Genomic DNA, 9,639 nt, shown 5'->3' with positions numbered 1-9,639 from the left:
GTTGTTTTAATGTTTCTTGGTGTGTGTGGGTGTTCTGCTATGTAGTGTAGCGGGTGTAATGTGTTTGTGGTGGCTGCGGCAAGTGTTTGTGTGCCTCTCATGTCGAGGTGGTCCTTGACTTTGAGGACTTTTGTTTCATGGTGTAAATGGTCTGTAGGTGTTGTATTTGTGCAGCCTGTAATTGTTTTTAGGGCTTTGTTTTGTATGATTTGAAGGGTGTTGTGGTGTGTCTCACTGAGATTAGGAGCCCATGCAGGACTCGCATAATTCAACACTGAGCGTATGCATTGTTTGTATATTGTTATATTAGTTTCTTTGTTTTGTCCAAATGTTGTTCCAGTGATTGACTTAAGTGCGTTAAGTCTGGGTGTGCATTTGTTTTTTATGTTTGTGATGTGTTGTTTGAAAGACATGGATGTATCGTATGTTACACCAAGAATTTTCGGTGTGTTTGTGTGTGGTATTAGAGTGTTGTTGATGTTGAGATGAGGTATGTATTTGTTGGTGTCAGTGGTGGGATTCAGCTGGTTCTTACGAATTTGTTCTTGAAATTTCATGAGCTCCACGAACCGGTTATTAAAAACTGGATTATCCAGGCTATAATACAGCCTAAGTGATATCTGTATGGTACTGGTCTAGTGAAAATGTTAAAAAAAAATTTAATCCCACTACACATTGGTGTGTACAGTTAGTATTGGGTCATCCTGGACTGTATTTGTTTTCAGGCTCTTAAGTTAATGTGTTCCGAGTCTGAGACAGACTTCTTTTTCAAAACATTATACAGTCTAAAGATGATACAGAGTGAACTTGGCTGCAGTTTGCATATTTATTTGGGTTTGATCATGGGGTACCATGATCGGGGGCTGAGCAAAGTGTACAAAAACCTGAGCAGTGACATCATCAAATCTGTCCAAAGCACTGGCTATTGAATCAGTGGCATGGGATCAGGTAGTACTTCTTTAATTATTTCAGGTAATTTATGATTAAGATGGAAGTTGGGGTTGATCAAATGCCACTTCATGTTGGGGGTCTTTGTACTGCTTATGGTTTTCTTAACCTGATATACTCTTATCTTTGATTCATCTTACTATTCTTTCCATTATTTCTTTTTATGTGGTATTGTACTGGTAGTAGTATAATTGGACTATGAACTACTCCCGCAGTGTTGTTAAATATTCTACATATTAGACTGGACTGCCTACCAGAGTTATTGAGGCTTTTACTTTTTCATATCGAGTTCTAGGTTCTAGTTCTACTGTTAGTGTTTCTTCATCAAGCCACATGTAATGAGGGTGGTTCTTCATTCATCTTCAAATTCATCATTTACTTTCTTGGGGCATTTCTTTGTTGCCGATTCATTGTTAGATTTCAAAACCACAAATCTTGGATAGTCTGTCATAGTCCACTTTGTCTCTGTATAGGTAAACTTGGTGGCTGGTAGGACTTGGTACATACATACATATATCAAAGGCTCTTTCCCTCTTACAGGGGAGGTAGCCAAAAAACAAAGGCATAAAATCCACTCCTACCCATTCCATCCCCACACACTCCACTTCCACCCCCTCCCTCCCTCTCATCTTGGCTCCTCCTGGATGATGGGTCATCCCTGCATCTCACCCACTACCACGGGTTAGAAGCAATGTCGCAAGACACAGCACATCCACAGCAAGGCCACTTTATTAAATCGGTGACCCTCCCTCTCCATCCCCTTAAGCAGAAATAGAGATGGGGAGAAATTCTTCCGGGCTGTGTCAATTTTTCACACATACTCCCTCACCCCCCACCCATCACAGCATCATCCATACACAACCATTCTCCATTCACCCCTATCTTCTGTCCTTCCTCAACAGACATTTCCCTCTTTCCCAATGCCCCTTTTACCCCATCCATCCATCTCATCCTTGGTCGCCCCCTCATGTTCACTCCTTCCACACCTCTTTTACTAATCTTTCTTCACTCATTCTTTCCATGTGTCCAAACCATCCCAATACTCTTTCATCAACCCTACCTCTGAACTCCCTTTCTACTCCCATTCTCATCTCATTTCTCACTCTATCCAGCCTAGTAACCCCTATCATACTTCTCAGACACCTCATCTCAAACGCATTCAAACTCCTCTTTTATGTTCCATGTTTCTGCTCCATACAGTGCTGTTGGCACAATCACTCCATACAATCTCTTAGCATCCATTCCCAAATGTCTATTTCTCATTACACTTTTCAACTCCCCAAGACATTTACTCACTTCTCTCAATCCACATTCTACCTTCACTTCTCCCTTTCCCACCACATTTGCATCCAAGTATCTAAAACTATCCACTTCCTCCAGTCTCTCTCCCTTAATATTCACTTCCAGTTTGCTGCCACATTCTCCCCTTGTACATCTCATCACCTTACTTTTACCCACATTTATCTTCAACTTCCTTCTTTTGCAAAGGAATTACTTGGTAAGCTCAGGAATGCAATGTCACTTAGTGGGGTTGGGTTGCAGTCATTGATTGTTGTGCTTCTGTAGAGGTTGGCCAATTACTCTCGTGCTACCCTCATATATTATTCTTAAGTTCAGAAGTGGGGAGGGCTGGCCTCTTTACTTCATTCCTGGAGTGCAATGTTGCCATAGCTCTGTAAATTATTTATTCACCTTGTATTCTTTTTACTCATCTGAGCAATTTTCTAATTTTCTTTTATGCCAAATTTAAATTCCTCATTTTTTTAACAGTGTATACAGAAACACAGTAAGGATGGCATGCTTTTGTCAGGCCCTCCAGAGCTCTGGCACCTATAAAATTAGCACTGAACCCCTGCTCCATTCACAACGAAGTGTTGTGGAGCAGGGTGGGAGTCCAACAGAGGGACTTGTTTTGGGAGGGCTATTGCTCCCTCCTTGTTGTTTGGTGATTATGATTATCACTATTCATACTGCATTTGGGTGACTCTGCTGAGGGTGGCTCCTTAGGCAGGTTGGGATAAGGAGGCCCCCATGTCTGAAGTACATTCTTTTTTAGCTTCTTCTACATGTAGGGTGAGTGGGGTGAAATCCTGAATAGGGCTGTTCATTTACACAAATTGCTCCCAAACTGTTGTCTCTTATCTCACTACAGTGTAATCACTGGGCCTACACTACCATTCATGTAGGTCATAATTAGGGGCTTCCAGTGTTCACTTTCTGTTTCCAACTATTATACACCATTGCCAGAGTACTTATCAGTGTAAAGTAGAACAAGTTTATCTAAAAAGAATAAGTTTAAATGGTGGGAGGGAAGTTTAATGACTGACTATACTGTCAGACTTAGTCACTGCCTCATTCTTAGCAAACCCCAGATGGGAGCACATCCCAAGGAGCACCATTTGAAGATGGTGGAGATAGCAGTTGGTCTTTCATTTTCAGATGTCCTATCCTTGACTCTTGCCTCAAGATCCTGCTATCCTATTCTTAGTAGGGATATGAGGTGAAGAGGGTTTAAGAATCTCAAAACAAGATTCATGAGAGGTAAGAATACCTGGGGAAATTATTCTTCACTTCCCACAAGTGAATGGCAAGGCAATAATTGGTCTACTTCCTTGAAGAAAAGTCTGGAAAAAGTTTTAGAGCCTCAGAAGAGGGCATTTGATACAGACAATGGAGTTGATATTGTATCATGAGCTATTTTGTTGTGATTCAAGAAAAACAGTCTTAAAATATTAGCTGCAATTGAGAATGTGTATCACCCAATCATCTTTAATCTTTTGCCTCTTCAAAACAATACCGATTTCAAACAAAGATTCCCATTTCTCCATTGCTTTTTCACTCTACATCTTTTACCTCCTCTGACAAGTGACAAAATTCTTTCATGGTTCGATTTCATAGGACTAAAGTTATATTTTTTCTGTCTCAAGTGAAGTATTAAAGGTAAAAAAAACAACAGTGCCTTTTCCTTTTTTTTTTGGGTGTTTTTTCCATCTCTTAAGAGATTCTGGGTAAGTTGAGTTACAGTAATGCTGACTACGAGTGAAACATACCTAAATTGTCTATATAAAATGCAAAAAGATGTATCTCGCTGTAAGACTTGCTAACTTTTAACGCTTCTGAAGTTTCATTTACAACAAAAACACAGAAATCACTCACACCAACACAACAGTGCTGAAAACAAGACAGATTGCAAATAAAACAAATCAGCTTAACAATATACAATCTAGTGACCAAAACTCTACCAGTAAAAAATGTATTCACTTTGCAAACATGTAATACAAACTGCCTCACTTTCAGCACTCAAATGTCATTAATCAATAATTCTACACCTACTTCTTTGTTATAACTTTGACCTGATGTACAAAGCAGACCAAATCTGCACTTCCTTATCTCTAAATGTAATGACCGATTCAAAATAATGAGTAAATTAATTTTGACAAACTTACAAAAAATTATCAAGTGTTTCATTGCTATTTTGAAGGATCTAGGGAGAATGGAAAAATGGCAGTGTGCATTTCTGGCTGTTTGCATATCATTTCAAAGGTGTCCCCGGCTGTAGGAAGGCACCTGATCTTCTTAACTCCTTTGGAAACCTCATTTCATCAAGACACCACAGTCCCTTGAATTCGATTGCATAAGTTACATTTTACTTACTACTGTTCTACTTTTCAGTACAAAAGAATACTTCAGCACTCAAACTTCCAAGCCAAATCAATGAAAGATACTAAATGTGAGAAAGGAAAATAATGAAGATGTAGAAGAGGAAGAAAAAAAAATTATATATCAGTAATAACACTATAAAATGGGCTGCCCTATTTCAACATTAGATTACTGATGAAAAAGAAATTTTCAATGTCTCTCATACTGATGAAAAAAAAATATATATATATTTTTAAAAAATCTATCATAACTTCGTTGCCATTTGCTTGCGACACTTAATATGCTGAGAGAGGGACTGCGGTCTATCTTGCTTTTCAAATAGAGACTCTGTACCTTGAGGTAAGTTTATGTTATCAAAAGAGAGGAGGCCCTTAAAAACACCTTAATTGCTGCCACTACCTTGATGCCTGCACTTCTTGCTCTCAACTGGAATGGCATTAGGGCTTCCTGGCAGCTTGTTTAGACTGGTTTCAACCAAAACATTATCATGGATGAAATGGAAAGCAACTGTAAGTAGAGGTGGGCTATACAGGGGGGCAAAAAAGGGTGGTGTTTAAAAAAAATTACATATCTCATTTGAAAGTATTGGTCAATTTTTTTTTTTTTATTCATTTATTTTTTAAGAAAATTGGATGAAAATTGGGACAATGTCAGCCAAAAACTTATTTCTAAGGAGACGGGGCCAAGAGTGTTGGGTTACACTGGGACAAATATGTAAAATTTCATAATTTTTGAATGGTAAGGCCTATTCAGGTGATTTTTGTGTCTATTAATAAATTTTTAAGGATATATAATCCATTCAAAGTGCATTAAATTCTTAATATATTCATCTTCATTATCACAGTAGGAGTTGTTTGACAAGGAAGTACGTGATGTTGGTACAAAGAAAGAAGGCCAAGTCCACGTGCAATGTTTCACAAAGCTAGGATATATTGTAGCCACAATGCTATACCACCTTAAGGAATATCAAGCTGTCTTTGACAAGACAAAGTTGAACAGTCAAGTGATGCAGGCATGTCATGTAATCTTGAAAGGGAGTTCATCCTTATCGGGTTGAAAATGCTGGCATGGTTCACATACAAGGTCACACTCCCCTTCCTAAATATGGTAGAGAAGTCCACTCAGACTGACTTGCTCAGATTCCTTCCAAAGCTGCACAATGAACTGAAAGCCAAAGACATGGGTACACTGGAAGAGTACCATGTAAGCTATTCCTTTCGACCATCATCTCAAGTAGGCTAGAGTAATTTACAATGGGTGAATTTTGTACCAATGCTGCAGCTGATCTGGCCACTCAAAGATGTCATGAATATGGACTTTCAACTGAAACAGGCACTTCACCTTGAGCTACATGAACTAGCAAGCCTACCCACCTACAGTCTTGACTGTGAGAGGGATCTGGCTAAATTTGACAAGCTTGCAGTCAGATCAGCTGCCTGTCCAAATAGGAAGTTCAAAGCCAAAGGCGTGAGAGATGAAATGACGGTTGAGAGGGCTACTCATAATCTTGTGCGTATCCTAGATGAGTGAGAGCAAAAGTGGGTGGACGACCAAGAGGCACAAACTAGAAAGTGATTGGAATAAGCATGTGATGCTGCTTTGAAAGCTGAAGAGTGAGTTCATCTGCTTCTTCATAAGTGCAAGTCTTGGGGTGGACCCTTCACAACTAACACTGAATTAGAAAGACTTGTTCATGAAACAGTTGATGACAAAACCCTCAAACACATTCTCAGGACTGAAGTTTCCTATAGGAGATGCATGTCCCCACAAAATTTTCAAGCTCACCCAAATCTGTACAAGTTGAATCAGGTTTCAACTACAGATCTGAAAGTTAACCTGACATTTATCCTCATATCTGAGGCTAAGAGTATACAGCGTGTTCCAAGAATACCAACAGAAGATAATATGATGTTGATGTTTGTTGGTGAAGCTGAACAACAGGACATTTCTACACAAACTACAGTGCAAACTGAACAGAATACACATGAACAAGGAGTTACTGTCAATGAGCCATGTGTCATCATATGGGATGAGAACAATGTTAGACAGTGGTATCTTGTAATTTGCCTTAATGACAATAATGACGATAATGTATACACAATTAAGCATTTACAATGCTGTGATGATAATGGAATGCATTGGAAGTATCCACTGCGATCAGACATGCAAACTGTGTGCAGTGATCAGACCATGCCATGCAACATTATTGGATCTTTTGAGCTCACCAAATGAATAATGACGTTTGTACTAGACAATTACCATGCAATCGAGGCCCTATTTCAGTCATTTTACTGAAATGCAAGGGTTATCTGAGTTTCAAGATAGTATAATAATGTTAACAACTCATAATATATTAATGTATAGATGCAATGCACATTTATGTTGAAAAAGGCTCAGAATGATGTTCAAGTCGCTAATTTTTTGTGCGTGTATATACCTAGTTGTATCTTGTGAGAAGGAGAGCTATGCTCGTGGTGTCCCATCTTTGTATCTCTCAGTGTTTGTTCTTAAATTCATGTATAGTTTTTTCACACACTATTATTTTATCCAGTTTGTTCCAGATATTCACCACTTTGTGTAGATTTTTTTTTTCAGGTCTCTTCTATAACTATCCTTTTTGAGTTTTTTTTTTTTCATGTCCCCTTGTATTTCTCTTATCCCCATTTAGAAGTCCTCTTTATCAAGGACTTCTGTGCCTTTCATGATTCTGTAAATGGTCAGCAGGTTGCCTCTTTCTCTTCTTTGATCCAAAGTCGGTAATTTCAATTTAGCCAGTTTCTCCTCACATGACAGGTTTGAAAGTGTTGGGCCTATTTTTGTGGCTACTCTCTGGATTATTTCAATTTTCTTTGTATTCTTTTTGTTACTGGGTGACCACAGTGTCACAGCATACTCCAGTCTAGGCCTTATTATTGTGACTAATATCTTTTTACCCATTTCATCTAAATAGGTAAATGCCACCTTCATTGATCTTAGCAAGTTGTAGGATTCTCTGAAAATTCTGTTTATCTATTTATTGGGGGACATGTCATTTGAGATAATTATCGGTACTACCAGGTCTTTTTTCAGGTTCCATTTTCTTTACTTCCTTTGTTCCAATTTTATATTGTCCTGATATATATATATTTTACTTTTACTCTATTATGCTACATTTCAATTCCTTCTCTAGTGAAAACTGAGTTGAAGTGATTGTTCAAGACTTCAGCTATTTCTAAATCTTCTGTATATTCTATATTTCTGTGGCATAGTTTCACCTTTTCCTATTTTCAAGTTTATCATTCACATATTTATAGAATAGTTTGTGTTGATGTTTAAATTTTTCTATGATGTCTTTTTTGTAGATTATTTTCTTCCTCTCTGTACACTTTTACATATTCATTTCTATGGTTGATATATTTGCCACTTTCCAGGTTATTTATATTTTTTCCATCTTTTCCAAGCTTTATCTCTTCTTTCACCTCACTGCATCTTCTGTTGAACCAGCACTTAATGTACACCTTTTCCTGTTTCTGTCTTGGTACATATTTATTCACTCCATTATAAATTTCCATCAAAATCATCCATTTCTCTTCCACTTGTGTCTATTACAGATTTTTTCCTGATTTGCATTTTGAAAAAAATTCTTAAGTTTCCCAAAGTCTGTTTTGTTGTACATCAGTCTTCCTTTTCTGTATTTCTCATTTCTCTCCATATATTTTTCCTCCTTTAGTTCAACCTCTACTAGTATGGAGTTACTCTTTCCAAATGGTGTCTTGTATTCAATTTTATCCACAATTTCAGGTTCTTTTGTAAATATTAAATCTAGTCTTGATGATTCTTCATTACTTCTATATCTGGTATTTTCTTTTACCTATTGTGTCATTCTATGTTCTATAGTCATATCAAGTAATACATTTCCCCATACCTCTCTGCCTTTCACTGTGTATGTATTTACCTAGTTGTATTATACGGGATGGGAGCTATGCTCATAGTGACCCGTCTTTTTATCTTTCAGTATCTAGTTTTTTCTTAAATTCTTGTATGGTTTTTGCACACCTTGTTGCCTTGTCCAGTTTGTTCCAGACATCCACCACTCTGTGTGGGAAACTTTTCTTTTTCAGATCTCTTCTATAACTATCCTTTTTGAGTTTTTTTTCATGTCCTCTTTGTTTTTATTTTATCCCATTTTATAAAATCTTCTGTCAAGGACTTCCCTGCCTTTCACAATTCTGTAAATGGCCAGTAGCTCTCCTCTTTCTCTTCTTTGTTCCAGGGTTGGTAGGTCCAATTCGGACAATCTTTGTATGTCAATTTTGAAAGTGTTGGTGCCATCTTTCTTGTTGCTCTTTGGATTCTTTCTAATTTCTTATATTCTTTTTTGTGCTGGGTGTCCATAGTGTCTTGTGTACTCCAATCTTGGTCTTATCAGTGTGACTAATATTTTCTTTACCATTACCTCATCCAAGTAGTTAAAGGCCACCTTTATTGATCTTAGTAAATTATAGGTTTCTCTGACTATTTTGTTAATATGCTTGTCTGGTGACATGTCTTTGTTAATAATTACTCCTAGGTCCTTTTTTTTTACTTCCTTTGTACAAATTTTATATTGTCCTGATATTCTATTTTTACTTTTTCCAAATTCCATTATACTACATTTCTTGATGTTGAAGTTCACTTCCCACTTTTGGTGTGTGTGTGAATGCATGTATCAAATTATGGTGTTTAATTATGAATTGAAATTGATGTTTCTAACTTAACAGGCATTGCAAAGTCAGAATAAGACTAAAATAATATTTAAAAAGGCAACTATGACATCACAGATAACAACCTTGCCCAACTTTCATTCCAACCCCTAAAAACACTGATTTTTGAACAATAATTATGAAAATAAGTATGTTAATGAGGATTTTATGCACTTTGGATGCTTTGAATGGATTCTATGCCCTAGAAACCTACAGACACAAAAATCACCTGAAGCCTTAACATTCAAAACTTATGTAATTTTATATATTTGATAGGGTGTAACTCGGTACTCGTGTCCCTGCCTCCTTA

The sequence above is a fragment of the Oratosquilla oratoria genome, chromosome 19 (genome assembly GCF_046742065.1).
Source record: "Oratosquilla oratoria isolate Oo_2021 chromosome 19, ASM4674206v1, whole genome shotgun sequence".
Classification (NCBI taxonomy): domain Eukaryota; kingdom Metazoa; phylum Arthropoda; class Malacostraca; order Stomatopoda; family Squillidae; genus Oratosquilla; species Oratosquilla oratoria.
The sequence above is the reverse complement of the archived record's forward strand: the minus strand, read 5'-3'. Positions refer to the sequence as shown.